Source organism: Haliaeetus albicilla, chromosome 19 (genome assembly GCF_947461875.1).
Source record: "Haliaeetus albicilla chromosome 19, bHalAlb1.1, whole genome shotgun sequence".
Classification (NCBI taxonomy): Eukaryota; Metazoa; Chordata; class Aves; order Accipitriformes; family Accipitridae; genus Haliaeetus; species Haliaeetus albicilla.
This window is the reverse complement of record NC_091501.1, coordinates 29295146-29310160: the sequence shown is the minus strand read 5'-3', so window position 1 is coordinate 29310160 and position 15015 is coordinate 29295146. Positions and strand designations below refer to the sequence as shown.

General features: G+C 40.8%; 1 protein-coding gene across 1 annotated transcript in view; it reads left to right on the top strand.

Annotated features, from left to right (window-relative positions):
• The first annotated feature begins 3392 nt into the window (after positions 1–3392).
• Positions 3393–15015, top strand: part of STK38L (serine/threonine kinase 38 like) — a 38028-nt gene continuing 26405 nt past the window's right edge. Inside the window, exon 1 of the mRNA XM_009921780.2 lies at positions 3393–3414. The gene's annotated coding sequence lies outside the window, so the exon portion shown is untranslated. The remainder of the gene's footprint in view (positions 3415–15015) is intronic.

Below are 15015 nucleotides of genomic sequence, written 5' to 3'. Positions count from 1 at the left end.
TTTTGAAACTAGTCTTGACAGTATCTTTCTTATTTCTATTTGACTGTAATTTTCTCAGTCAGAGAAACACAGCATAAATGTCTTTTCTTGGTTCTTTTGCCTGAGTGCTCTGAAGCAGTCATATCATCTTGTCATCTTTAAAGAATGCTGCCATACGGACTAAGAGGCTAAAAGCTTCTGTATTCTTACTTAGGACATTAGAGAGTGATAGTGAATCTGCATCTGCCTGTGTGCAGCTGAAGAATGCAGTTGCATGATGAGATTTTCTTCTGTCATTGTGGCATCTAAGTGCTTTCTCTTCCTCTCTTGGGTGCCAAGGCAAGGCTGGATTTTACCACAAAGATGTTGGTTAAGTAAGGTCCACCCAGCCCCCTTCTCTTTGAATCATAAAATAAATCCTCTCCAGATATTGCAAACTAATAAACCATGGTAAGAGCAGTGCAGATTAAGCTCCATATTTGTCTTGGATGGAAGGCCAGACTTCTGTCTGGAACATCTGAATCGGTGCTTTGGGTGCAGCTTCCTTCTATTCAAGGGTGGTGATCATCTTGTCAACAAAGCATCTGATTTACAAAATGAAGTCACTTGCAGAAGTAGGGTCACATCATATATGTACATCTAGGGAGGGAAATAGGGGCTATTTTGCTTGTGGCATAAGAAGCGCTGCACCTGCTTATGCTTTTTCCTCCTGTTTTCTCTTCCTTGGGTAGATCAGGAATGTAGTTTGTGCCTGACCAAGAGTGTAGGATTTTTAACAGAAATAAAATTTGGCTAATCCTACTTTTTAGAAGGAAGCTGCACTGAATGCATTCTAATGGCTTTCCAGATTAATGGGATCTAAATTAATATTTGCCAATGGCTAATTTATGAACAAAATAAACACTTAAGAATTTAATTGTAATTCATGGCTTCCTTTGGTACCTCAGTAAATGCTGCTTCTAAGCAAGAAGTCTCTTTTGTTGATACAAAGCTAAATCTACTACCCATATTGAATTCGGTGGTATATTCTCGTCAACTTTGAGGGAGAGGGGACTGACAAAGAATAATCCAGCCTCTGTTGTGGATACCTAGGACATTTTTTGAAGTGATAGGCAGAGAGAGAATATATGAATGTACCAAGTTCTTTTTATAAGTGCTTTTTCAATATGGAAAGATCTGGTGCTCTTTGAGGTACTGACCACATTTGACCCTGTGTACTTCACAGGCATCATTCAGTCAGTTTAGCAGCTGTTTATAAAGCACCAAAATTCAGAAGGCTTTCACCTTCTTTGAATGAAGCACATTCTTTTCTCTCAACTCAGCATCTCTAAATTTACTAAGCAGCACCAATCCTCTAATATTGTGTGTTTATATTCAGTTACCTTGTGCCATCTGAATGTAACAAAGTTCAAATTAATTAATATAATCAGCTGATTTTTCAAAACTGTTGCTCTGAATTGTATTTGTGACGTATGGCTTTGCTTTCTAGCAAAGTTAATTTGCTGGGATCTATATGATGCTTTCAGTGGGTGTGGGGATTTATTACAAGAAGTGAAGATTGATGTTCATGATCAAAGATTTTGATGCCATATTATCTGTGTCCTCTTAAAATTACTCTCTGTTCTTAAAGCAGAGTTTAAAATACTGTTGCTTTTTCTTAGTTTTCTAAGTTTGTATTACTTGCTTCATGCCCCTTTACTGGCAAGAGACAAGGTAAATATTCCTAATGATGTAAGTCCTTGAAATTGAGTGGTTTATTCAAGTGAGCCTATGTTTGTATGCTAAATTTTCTTAAAGAAGAATATGTCAGAGCTCTTAAACTTTTGTTGGCTCCAGAAAGCAGAAATGCAGTTAGTGTGTGGGATGGGAATATTCCTGTTGGCTGTTCCCCTTTTGCATGGCTCTGGCATGTTGAAAGTCAGCAGGTCTTGGTTTTTCCTACTGAGAAAATGTGGGGTTACATATATTACCTAAATAAATACTTAGAGTAGTTCATATTTTGTAAAAACACACTGGCATACTTTCACCAAAGATGCTAGGTAAAAGCAATTTGTGTTTTGAAGGAACGTGCTATTTTGAGGGATGATAATTCATTTTCCCTACCTTATTCAGTCCTTGGCCTTTAGAATGGTATCAACAAAGGAAGTGACTCTTACAGATGCTTTTGTGATGTGGTTCCTAATTTATTGAGAGCTGGACTGAGATCCATTGACTCATTTCGCGTAAGCCACCAAAGAGCTATTTCCAGTTATTGCCTGGACCAGGTCTTTCAGCTGAAAGATGCCATCTCTGACTGCCAGCCAGGCTTCACAAGAAGCATAACAAACTTGCATTACAAATACTTCAATGTTATAATTCAGCCTTTGAAGTTTTGGCAGTTATTTGGCAAAGGATGTCTCCAAAGAGGTGTTTTTAGCAAATGCTATATAGAGAGCTTCAGATCTTCATCTTTTGTCTTTATGTGGAGAATGTTTTTACTGTCTATCAGGTGCCCAGACTTAAAGGAGGTAAAAATGACAAGATGCTCCAACCACAGTTGGATTCAAATTGTCTTCAATTTGGTGTGAGCTGCATCTATCCACATTACAGACAGTTGCCCAGTCCTCCTCTGCTGGGAGGGTCCAGTGCTCTGTGGTGCAGATGGGGATGGGGGAGGGGTGGTGCAGATGGGGATGGGGAAGGGATGCCACCTATTTTGTTTGCTTTGTTTGGCCCTTGGAACACATTTTAACTGTAAGTCACATCCATTTGCTGTAGGAGTACTATCTGATGAGGCTGGGTTTCTAAAAGTGTTTGAGAAACCTGTTATAGACATGGCTAACAGTTACAGGCTTTTGAGATGATCAGGAGAAGCAAACAGCTAAATCCAAAGATTCCAGCTACCCTCATCACAATGAGAGTTGGCATTGTGTCAGCTGCCAGGCAGGATTCATCTGCCTCCCCTTGGGTGCTTAGAAGTTGCACATCCAAGTGAGTTAGTCCTCTTAACTGTCCTCTGTAGTCAGTGGAGATGAAGAAGCACTAGGAGGAGATGTTTGCTTCTACCTTCTGCAAGGGTGACTATTTTAGGACTCTGCCACTACAGCTGGTAGAACAGAGGTTAACAGTTTTTCAGGAGAAAAAGATGGGTACAAGCAAGGCCCTGGTGGACGTCCTGTTGTGCAGCCTCGAATGCAAGTACATGCTCTCTGATACTGCTGTGTGACTTCTGAGTAGTTTTCTATGGCAGTTGAAATTTCAACAATAGTAAAATCTGCTGGCTTCACCTTAGTAAAATATCCCTGCAGGTGCATGCAAAAACTTGTGAATTCACAGACTCCTTTTGTTTTGCCGACAGCATAGTCAGAATCCCTTTGTTTTTCTCCAGAAGAGCGTGAAGAATGTGCTTCCTCAGTAGCAGCTGTGAAAGCCCCAGGGCCCCGTGTGAACAGCAGTGTAAGTAGGCAGAGCTCCTCTGCAGTTGCACCTCTGAAAAACCACAGGCTCAGGTCAACTGAGCTTTTTTCTGTTTCCTGCTGTAATTCTAGTTTTTCCCATAGTTCATTGTGCCATTTAGTGTTAAAAATAGGATTCCATAAAACATTTTTATGTTCCTTAAGTGCACACATTTTATTTTTCAAACGTGTATCTGTATGAAGGCTTGCCAGAGGAACAACTTGCCTTTCCCCAGTGCTGACCTATCTGACTGTAATATTAAACTCAAGGTAAGAGTCAGGACTAACGCAGCGATTCCATGTCTCAGCTCTTTCTTCATGTTTCTGGCAGCTTCTGAAAATTACACTTTGAAATTGTCCTCATAGTTTGAGAACTATATGTGGAGAGTGCTATGTAAGCCTATGTTATCTTGGATCTATTTCTATTACTAAATGGGTGGAGTTGGAAGGGGTCTGTTCCCCAGGCTGCTGTAGATACTTGTTAAAAGGCAGGATTCTCTGGTCAAGTTCTTCCCTTGTTCATACACCTTCAAAGTCGTCCCAGGATTGAGCCTGGGTTCATTTACCTTCCTTTGTAGTCAGTGGTGATGCAATTGCTGACTTGGTTTACCAAGATGATGTGTTTTATGTTTCAGTTTTGCAAAGTACCTCAAGATCTGGGTAGAAAATACTTTTAAAAGGGCAAAACATAATTTGCTTGAAAGCTTTGAAGAAGGTACGTCACATAGGGAAGCAGAATAAAGCTTGCAGCTCCACTTCATTGGAGAATGCTTTCTGGCATTATTAACATGAGGAATAACCCAAAGGAGAGGAAAGCAGCTTGAGGCTTGGTAACAACACCAAGAGACCTTTGCAGCTTTGGGCATGCTGGGACTGAGGAAGGCACACCTTCCCTTCCAGAGGCTGCCAGCAAAGCAGCTTCCCTGTGCTTTCAGGATTTGCTGAAGTTTCCATAATTTATTTTATTACTGATTTATTTTGCAAGGTTTTAATCAAGGGGATGCAAAAAAAACCCAACAACAAACCAACATAGACTAGCTTCCAGATCTTGCTTCCATCCCTGTTCATTATCATCTTAGATCTGGAGAGAGCAATGAAATTTTTATTATGCATCTAGGCTAGGGAGGTAGGGCTCAGTATCAATTGGGGCATGATCTGTGCAATAAAAAGTGCTAGTTTTTGCAGAGACCTTTTCTGACTTCTAAAATAAGGGATTTTCCTTGGTTTTCTTTTTGTAAATGAGTGCAAGTTGAAATGTATTTTAAGACTTAATTGAAGCAATAATTAATTGTCTGAGGAATCGTAGATATAAATGTTTTTGATTCTGTACTAATACTACGTTATTAGGCTCCTTTCTCTTTATTTTTGTAGTGCTCTTTATATTTTCAGAAGTGAAGAAAATATAGCAGAGCAGCTGCTTCCTAGTGATTTGTGAAATTGAGAAGTATTCTGTCTTAGCCTGTGTTATATCAATGTGACAAACTACATTCCTGATATTATGTGCGGCTTTACCAGGAAACTGGTAAAACTTTCCAAATGTTGTCTATTTATCAGTACTTTAAAAGACAGCTCATTAATGTTATTTGCATATGAGCAACTGAATGTGTAAACATTGACTGGGGAGACATTCAAATGAATGCTTTCATCTGGATTCACAATAGCAACATTTAGTCAAGGCTGAGCTGTAGCTCAACTTGGAAATGTTATCACCAAACTTGGCCACTTGCAGTATATTAATATTTAATTGTCCTTTCTATTGCCTTTTCCTATATATTTTCCTCCCATTTCTGAAATCAGAATGAGACTTTAACCCTGTCCTTGGAACAGTGAAAGACATCTCAGTTGCTTATCTTGCCACATACCCTTCTAAATCCACAGTAGACAGATCAATGCCTCTTCTGCAGTCGATTATAGGAGTTAACTTGTTGTCCAGTCTGATTGAATGGGCAGCTCAGCTCAGAGAAGTGAAATGACAAAGAAGGGGCCACATGTCTCCTAAGTTTGGGGGCTAGGTTAAATAATCAATTTTCAGAATGAGTTAATAATTTTTTAATTCTTCTTTAGCATCTTTACTCTTAAGAGCCCAGGTTCTTTGTGCATATGAACTTATTAAGCCTCCTGACATGACCTGCTAGCTACAGGAATGATCTGTTTGTTTTCATGTAGGGTAACTGAGGCACACCCTAAGTACATTTTTCTTTTCTTTCTTTTTTCTGTAGGGTTTGTTTTCGCACATGGGAAATAAAATAGAATCCAGATCATCTGTTACTTAATGCAGTTTCCTGTGTTGTAGCCACAAGAGCATCCTTCCTCTGTACATACATCATCTGCAATTAGAAAAAGAAAGCTCAAAATATTCATGATTTCAGTGCTTGCATCACTGGCAAATACCAGGTTGTACTTTGCAGGATGATTTGTCCACAAGTCACCATTAGAGGTTGTGTTAGGGATACTTTCACTGCTAACTCTTCTGGTAGAGTTGTTGAGTAGAATGAGAGGAGATGCATTAAGGAATGAGTAAGAAATTAGAGTAGGCCTTAAGGTGGATGTTCCTGGTGTGTTGCTGTAGATCAGGTACTAGGCTTTGCTCTAAGTCTTTGCTCTCAGCATTCTTTGGGTGAGCATAAAACTATTCAAATTCAAGTACAAATTATGTCTGTGTCTACTGCATAGTGTGGACTTCTGCTCCATGTCAGCGTTGCTGTTTGAGCTTGCTTGTCCATGTCAAGCTTTATTCAACATACAGGAACCAAGCAGCGCTCCAGGAGGAGTGCTCGGTATGGCTTCTGAAGCAAGAAGCAGCAGCACATAGTACAAACCCTTCCTGGTCTTTGTAAATACAGCCAGAGTTATTCATGAAGAGTGCAGCATGTGATACACTATTGAGGGGATAGATGTTCAGCTGTTCATCATGATTAGCCTCACCATAACCATTTTCATCAAAATCAAATGAATTGTGTTCTGCATTGTTTCAGCCTGAAGTAAAGAGGGATGTGAGAAAGTAGTTACAGCCTGTCTTTTGAAAGCTTTGCAAAGCTATCCTCTTCATCAGCCCATTTCCAAACGAAGCCAGCAAAAGTTGGTGCAAGAAGAACGTGACTCATTGGTAAGAGTTAATGTTTGTTTAACAGTTGTCATTGTTATACTCTGGGGTTTATGTTGTACCCAATCTGATATAATTGGCCACTGTGAAAAGGGACAGTCCCATCCTCCTGTCGCCACAAGTGTATCCAAACCCTGCTTGGATGTAGTTCAAATTTGGGTGCCTGCAAAAGGGACAGTGCTTTTCTCCCCCTTGTCCTCTGTGCCTATCCATGTTTCATTACTCCTCTTTCACTGAATTCAACATTTATGTAGTTGGAGGGTGGGACAAACCAACTTGCTGATTTTATGGAGGAATGGTCTCCTTTTTACAGGAGCATGGGGGTGGTTGGTAGCTTAGTTTTGTCAGACTGCTGAGTTCACCTAACTCGCCTGTGGCTGTGGCTGCATTATTGGGAAAACTGTAGGAGTCCGTGACCAGGACTGGAGGAATCAGCAAAGTGAGAGGGAGGGGCTCCTCTCTCTCAGAAGCAATTCATAGACCTGCATTGACATTCCTTGAAACAGAACTTGGCAGCAATATCTATCCTTTCTGTGTAAGGGCCTTGTGCATGGGGCCCATCCCCATAAGGAAATGTTAATGTTAAATAATATTTCAAAAGTGGAAATGATCTCATTCTTCCTACGGCTTATTTGGGTTTTTCTCTAGTTACTATTTATGGGAAATAGCTGGTTGTATCCAACTTGTCAAGCAATTCAGATTGCTGCCTGAAAGACTTCTTTATTTGCCACTTCACCAGGCTCCATCTTTATACATTGTTTGCACTGAAATGGAATTTCCTGCAGGTAACTCCACTTGTCTTTGTCTCTGCTTGACAGATAAAGAAATGGAGACACAATGACACTTGGTCACCTTACAGGGCAATAGACACTTACAGCTTGAAAAGGAACAGTGAGAGCCGTTCTGGGGGAACACAAGTGTTGCTTTTCCTTCTACTTTCCTGTAAAGCCTATACCTTTGTATGAGGTGACCTGTGTTCCATGAAGAGTCCTTCTTACTGATGAGTCTTGCTCCTTTTCTCAGTCAAGAGCATGCTTAGCCCACAGGACATGCTGCAAGACTGTTTTGAAAGCTTTCTTGGTGGGAAAGGTTTGCTCCTAAACAAGTTGTTGTCTTGTTCTCTTCTTGCCACAATCAATTTCATCTTGAAAGCATATGAAGCTGGGCTCTTTAAGATTTTCTTTTTTTTTAATCTGGAAATTTGCCCATTCTTGCATGTTTAATTGTAGCATAGCAGCTACATACAGCTTAGTATGTTACAGAAACTTAAGCAGATATCCTCTGTTCCTTTTCCCTCTCACTTTCTTTTGCAGCTGGATGTAGCCAGAGCTTTTACCCACACCCTGCTTTTGCCTCTCTTGTCCTTTAACTAGGAAACCAGATAATAGAATCAAATCTCTGAGATTAATTTAAAGGAAAACACCACCCATTCTGAGTGAGTTTTCCCAGGCCAAGACTGGAGAGTGACCTTCCACAGGCAACTAGTGTCCATCACAAACCTCATCATCTTTCACCTAGGTGCAAATCTTCTATTTTCTTTTTCTTTTTTGCCTTTCTCTTATCTTCCTAGAAAGGCAGATATGTGATGCGTAGGAGGGATCATGTGTGTATACACATAGCTGTAACAAAGTACTCCTGGTTGCTCTTCAGCCCTAGAGGAGAGGAGCAGTTGGGACATTAAGCAGTAGGCTGCAGAAGACTCTCAGATTTCATGAAGGCAAGGTTCTGTGAGTGTGCTGCTGAAAGAGCTGTTTTTCTCTATAACTAAACCTCTAAATCTCAGAAGGATAAGCCCCAGCTACCTACTTGCAGTGTATTTTTGTTCTCAAAGTGATATATAGATTGATACAGTGATATATATGTTCTCAAAGAGATATAAATGTTGAAATGCAAAAACACAGTTGTATTGACTGTTCTCCCCTAAAACAGTCTGATAATAAGGCAAAATGATAATGTTTTCTCTTTTCAGTTGTCCTTGTTATCACTGTAGGGATCAGATGTTGCCGTTATGGCTCCTTCATGAAATAATATTTCTTTCTCCACCTTTGGTACTGATGGCCAGAGCTCCTGATGGTTTGGTGGTAAGAGTATGGCACAGCTCCATCCCCACTGTTCCAAATCTGCTTCCTAGCTTCAGGCACTAGGAAGGTGGTACCACGTATTACTCTCTTACATCAAGAGACCACACACATCTTTTCATCTCCGTGTATCCTGGGCCTCATCAAGGTAGTCTGCTTTATGTGCCAACAGCTGTCTTCTCCTCCAAAAATCATAGTTAAAGAAATGAACTGTTGTAGTGGGATTTGAATGGGCAAACATCTGTTCTTTAGTATTGCATATACTAACAAGATGCACTACCTGCATTTGCAGTTTTTTAAGGCCAGAGGGATCTGTTGTGCTCTTTAACCCTGACTAGAGGCATTGCACAGGCCATAGCCAGTCATTGATGTTCTGCATCTCATTTAGGGGTCAGCTCCTTTGCTGGCACAGACTCATCATGTGTGATTACTATACTTAATTTGATTGATGTGATCTAAAAAGAGCCTAGCAAGAGTCAGGGATTCAAACATACATCAGTAAAAAGAAAAACAAACTTAGTGCTCTCTTCTCCTCCAGCATTCTCCGATGCAGAAGTCCCTTCTAGTTTCCAAAGGTGAAGCCGCCCTCTGCTTCTGCTTCCCTAGGCTCCTTAGAAAATAGAAAGGCTTTACAGCATCCCTGAAATTTGAGAGTAGAGTTTCTTGGATCAAAGCTGAAAATGTATTACAATTTCAAGGAAACTTTATGCAGGCACCACATTAGAAGCTCCTCCTCTTATTCTTTACTTCTGTCCTAAGTTATGTATCCTGGCCATGAAAGAGCTAGATGTAGAGAAATCTACTGTAACTGAATTTTACTTTTAGGCAGTTGTACATGTTTTGGAGTAGGACATATCTTTCATTAGACCTGAGTATAATTTTATCCAGAAAACCAATAATTGAGGAGGGAAGCAAATTTTTGGTTGTTGACCTTGCTCTGCTCGTAATTATTTCATGATCCAAAACATTGCAGCAAAATATTTAGCATGGGCTTTTTTATGCCAGTTAATTTAGCAGATCTTTAAAACGATGTTTTCTTGAATATGGCTGGATGCAAGTACCTGCTAAAAGCTGAGAGAATGCTTAAGCGCACAGGAATGCAATTACTTTGGTAGATAGAAGAGCCTCCCATTTTTTAGACATTTCTAAGGGCAAAGATTTGCAGCACTACGAAACTTGGGGAGAGCCAGGAGAAAGGAAAGATACAAGTAAGCTAAAACAAGCTATGAGATGCCATTTCACTGCACAGCATTGTTAGCTTTTCAGCAAACTACTGATTTCTCTTGTCACCAATAAATTAAAATGCATCAATTCGGATGCCGCAGTAAACCCTGGAAGAGAGGGGTGGCTGCATGGGACTGTAAGTCTAGTTCCCTCATTGTGTCTTGTGCTTTGTTTAGTCACCCAGAGTGTTGTCCTGAGCTGACCTCTGATTTGGAGCACTCCTTGGAAGACAGCAGTGTGTGGATACACCAGCACCTCTATTCCCTTCCTGTTCCTATTTTCTCCTCACTCTCTACATGAGGTTAATGGGATGGATGGGGGAGTCCTACCTTGCAGCCACACACATGTGGACAGTAAAGCAATTTGAGTGGGTGCTGCTAAAACCCAAATGATTCGATTGTCTAAAAAAGCCCTCTGTAAAGAAAATAAAATGAGTTATTTGAAAGGACTGAGCTCATGAAGATTTCGGTATGTCATTGCAAGTCATTCAGTGCTGAGTGAGTGTTCTAAGTACAGGATGTCTCAAAATGTACTCTTAACTTTGGGACAGAGCTATTGATAGTAGAGCATAAAGAATGTAATTTTATCGCCAAAGGTTGAGGCAAGTGGAGCCGAGATGGAAGTGACCTTATTAGTCGATTTGTGTTTCTAAACTACAGGTGACCAGTCTCCCATTGTTAATGAAAGCAAAGGTTACGATGTTTGGATCAAAAGTTTCTTTGGTACTCGAAGTGGGCAAAAGATTAAAAGGAAGAAAACAAAGTGCATATATTTTATATAGGTGTAAATATACATAGTTCATCTATATATATACATGCATATACATACATATTTTTGTGTATACATACGTAGTTTCACCCAGCTGGTATCTTTTCCCATCAGGGAAATGAATTTGTGTTCGTCAGCCGTGCTTGCTGCTAGTTGAAAGCAGCAGAGAACTGAATCATGGCCGCTGTTCATGGGAGACCTCTGCTGCTTGGCTTCATTGAATAGCAGGAAATCCTGAAGTGCAGCACAACTCCAATATTCAGTTTTTATTCCATATTAGGAAATATTTCCTTATCATTACTGTGGGTGTGTTGGAATGATTTGTGTGATTAGTTTGTGGACAAATTAAAAGACAAGGCCCTGTCACTTACTTCTGGCTTTTGGACAAACTCCATGGGAAGGAATGAACAGACTCAGCCTGGGGAAGGGTGGCCCATTTCAATCAGCGCAGGTGAAACCAGCCTCACCAAAGCTATTTTAAAAGAAAACGTTTCAGCCCAGTGTGGTTCCTCAATCTGGGTTACGCAGCTTCTCGTGCTGGCACAAAGCATCGAGTGGCAGCAGGAAAGAAACAAGCAGATGGTTTGATGGAAAGTGGGACGGCTTCTTTCAGAAACAGTACTGGCTAGTGCCAACTTACAGTGTGCATACAGCCGTGGCCTTTGCTGGAGGTTTTGTTGTTGTTTTTTGGAGGTTTTTTTTGCCTAGTCTACTGAGAGAGTCTCCTTGACATTTTGGGGTATTTGTACATTTAGGAGTCTACCCCAAGATAGGAAACTAAGTTCCTTTGTTTTGAAAGCATCTCCTACTTGGATGCATTGGGTGAAAAGCTCTTCTGGGGTTTAGGGGGCATGTTGGAGCCAGCTACTGACACCCTGAGTTGCTCTCTGGGCCTCGCAGTCCCCTGGGTTTCCTTGGTGCTGTCGGTCCCAGAAGCGCAGCAGCCGCTGAGGCTGTAGGACCCGTGCAGCATTTCCATCCCCAAGTCCTGTGTGTCTGAATGTCTCCTCAAGGTTTTCTCATGGTCGTGGGGGTCGGGCACTGGGAGTGTCCACTCTTTGGTTTATGAGCTGGGGCTGGGTGAGTCATGGAGCACGCTCTGCTTTTAGCTGTGACTATAATGGACAACTTAACCAGATTCTTCATGGGGAAAGCAAGAATGACTTAAAATGGCTAAAACATTTGCACATCTTTTGCTTTTAAATAGCAAAGCCTGTTCCAACATGGCTAATTTTATTTGGTTTCTTAGTGCTACTTTAAATAGAACAAATGTAATTCATTCTGTAACTTTAAAGTAGCAAAACTTACCAGAACGTAATGCACATTGGGGAATGAATAACAAGCTAAAGGAAATGAAGTATATAAATGAGGTAAATGAAGTGTCAGTGATGTCTTGTTGCAGTCTTGTTATTTCATTTTCCCTTCTCAGATGGGGACTTGTCTAAACTGGAGGGTGTCAGAAAGATGTGGTCTCGGCAATAACGTCGAAGAATCATCTGCATCTGAAGTATCTGATTTGTTTTATTTGGCAGGGAATGTTGCTTCCTTCAGGTAGCATATTAAATAAAATAGGGGCTTGTGAATGGTGATACTACTGAAAACATGAATTATATAGGAACTCCCCCCCCAAACATACCGCAGAGCAGTGCTTGGCAAACATGCTGATCTGGTAACTATGAACTTCAGTAACAGCAGTAGCACAGCTAGCATCATCCAGATGCCAGAATAGGACTATTAGGTCAAAACCTATTGAGTTGGAGGGGTTTTTTTATTGGCATAAGTGAACTTGGGACAAGGCTCCATTCTGAACATGGAAAGCTGTATTTGGTAATAACACAAGTATTAAGATCAGGCTCCAAGAGTTGAAAAATACTGGCCCATAATTGACGTAGATTGGAGTAGCGATGTCTTCTTGTTTGCTTGCTGCTTGGAGACTTCAGGATCCTGTAGTGTTTTGTTTGTTTCTGGAGGTTTCTTGAAAGCTTTGGAAGTGGATTTAAAGTGGGTTATAGAAAAAGAAGGCAGGGAACCTCTTCAGGAGGAGGTTCAGTATAAGCAATTGGATGGTGAAAATACGCACAGCACAGTTGCTGAATTTGTGCTAGCAGAAACTGTAGTGCAGAAAGTCATTTTCCCTCCAGGCTGATACCACAGTATGATCACTTTCTCCTTCTGTTTCATCAGCTCATACCATGTACAGTTGTGTGTGTCAGAAGTTGCTCAGGGTGCCTCGGTGGCTGCTGCTCCAGCTGCTGCTCCTCCCCTCACTCTTGCTGGTATGTCACACCACCTGTCCTGCAGAGCCTTTGGTTGCTTATTTCATTTATCTGTCCCTGCCCACTGCCTTTTAGTGTGAATCATGCTGTTATTTGTGTACCATGTTGTTCTTTTTTTTTTTCCATCTCTCTCTCTCTCTCCCTCCCTCACCCCCTCCTGTCTGTCTTTAAGAGAATCCAAACAATTTGGAGACAGCGGGGCTGGCGCTCATACTTGAAGCCTTGCTCTATCCATGTGCTTTCCTAGTTTTTTTTAAATATAATCCTTGTCAGCAGTGGTTTTTGGAGCCCAGTTTTGTGAGTTGCTTTGCTGTGTTGTCTGTAAGGAGCCAAGCAGCGTTACTAAGTCTGCTCTAGCTTCTCACCCAGAAGAGCTCCAGCACTATGCACAGTGGTGATAGCTGGCGTTTCTGAAGGTACTCACTTTATTGAGCTGTATGCGTTTACTTTGGAACAGGTCTGACACCGAAAGCCTAGCTCTCCTTTCTCTTTCACCTTCAAATTCTTGAAAAATGCCATTTGTATACTTCATGTCAGGAGCAAGCTGAATGACAAAATGTGTCATGCTGAGAAAATGGGAACTTTGAAAGGCAGAAATATGTTTCAGTACCTGCCTTACCTGGAGGCTTTCATTCAAGAGCCAAATCCCTTGGAACGTATATGGAAATTTTATGAACTTTGCAGTTTTACCCTTTTAACTGCAATAGTAAACTGCTTTCCTAATTGCTGGGCTTTAGGGGTGTGCTTGGGTGTATAAATGAAAATTATTGTTGGCCTTTCTGTGAAGTGACATAGCTGTTCTGGAAGGAAGGATTGGTGTTCCCTGTCCTGATGAACATGTATATAGCTTTAAATTTTAAATCTGAATCAGAGACCCAGCAGCATGATGTAAGTAGCATTGTTCTGTCACGTGGAAAAAAATGTGCTTTTCTCTCCAAGAGAATTGTATGTGGTGTTTGCTCCCTAACTTAAATATGCACTAAGTAATGAGTCCAGAGTAAATTTATTCTAGGGCTGCTGTGTAATTATACTACACATGTGGTTTCAAAAATAAGAATGATATTTCCATTGTGTGACTTAGTTCCAGGTTAATTTGGTAGTATAGATCCAGCCTTACTTGATAGTAAGAACAAGCTATATGATGTAACACAGTTGTGCAGGAGACTTGCCTGTAAAGAGACTGGCACCTTCAGACCTGTTCTTATGGAGGTGAAGCCCTGTTGTGATACCCACCACTGTCTAACTGGCACAGACTTGCTCTTTTGCTGGCAATCTGTGTAAGAGAAAGCAAGGATTGATCAAATAAGTTACTGTAGTATCCTGAGAAATGTGAAACTTTCTAATAAGGAAGATAGCTGGAAAGATTGTTTTCAGCTTTCACTGCTTGTAGCATACTCACATATTATCACTGAAGTGAGAAATTGTTAAAAAACTAAATGTGAAAGCTTGGAAGAATATGTTAGAAGGATCTGAAACGAACTTAATCTGCTTTGTGGGAGGTGCTGGGTTTTGGTGTTTTGTTGTGGGTTTTTGTTTTTTGGTGTTTTTTTTTTTTCTTGTTGATTGAAATACTTCAATAGGAAAATCATCACTACGGTTCAAATGTTTGGTGACATGAAGTGTTATGATTATGCTTTCTACTCCACATCCCTGTCCTGTTTCTCCATTTTATGGGCTGGAAAGTATGCCATGGGGTAATAAAACTAACTTCTTGAGATCTCATAGCACATCTGTGTCGGGATCCTGTTTCATCTGTCATTATTCTTTTCTCTTTAAAGTCTAGAGGTACCTGGATACATAGAAATAGGCTCTAAAATTACCAAGGGTGTCAAAACTTCCATCCTTCCTTCCTGCCAAGTGACAGCTCTGTGCTTTCCCTTGCCTTTACACATCCTGGATGTCCCAAGCTGGGGCTGTGAAGGCTGTAGATGATGTGCGAGAGGCTTGGATTTTGTGTTCTTATCCCTTCCTCATTAGAAAGTGATCCCACAAAGTGCCAAGTGTGTTTCTCAGGGGAGGACAGTTCTCCATGTGCCTTGATTTCTTCCATCTCTCCTCTTCTGTATTGTTCTAGCAGGTGGAATTGTATGCCTCAGTGATTTTGCTCTCATTAACTGGAGTCTTAATCCAATAGCCTAATATGAAAACATTAA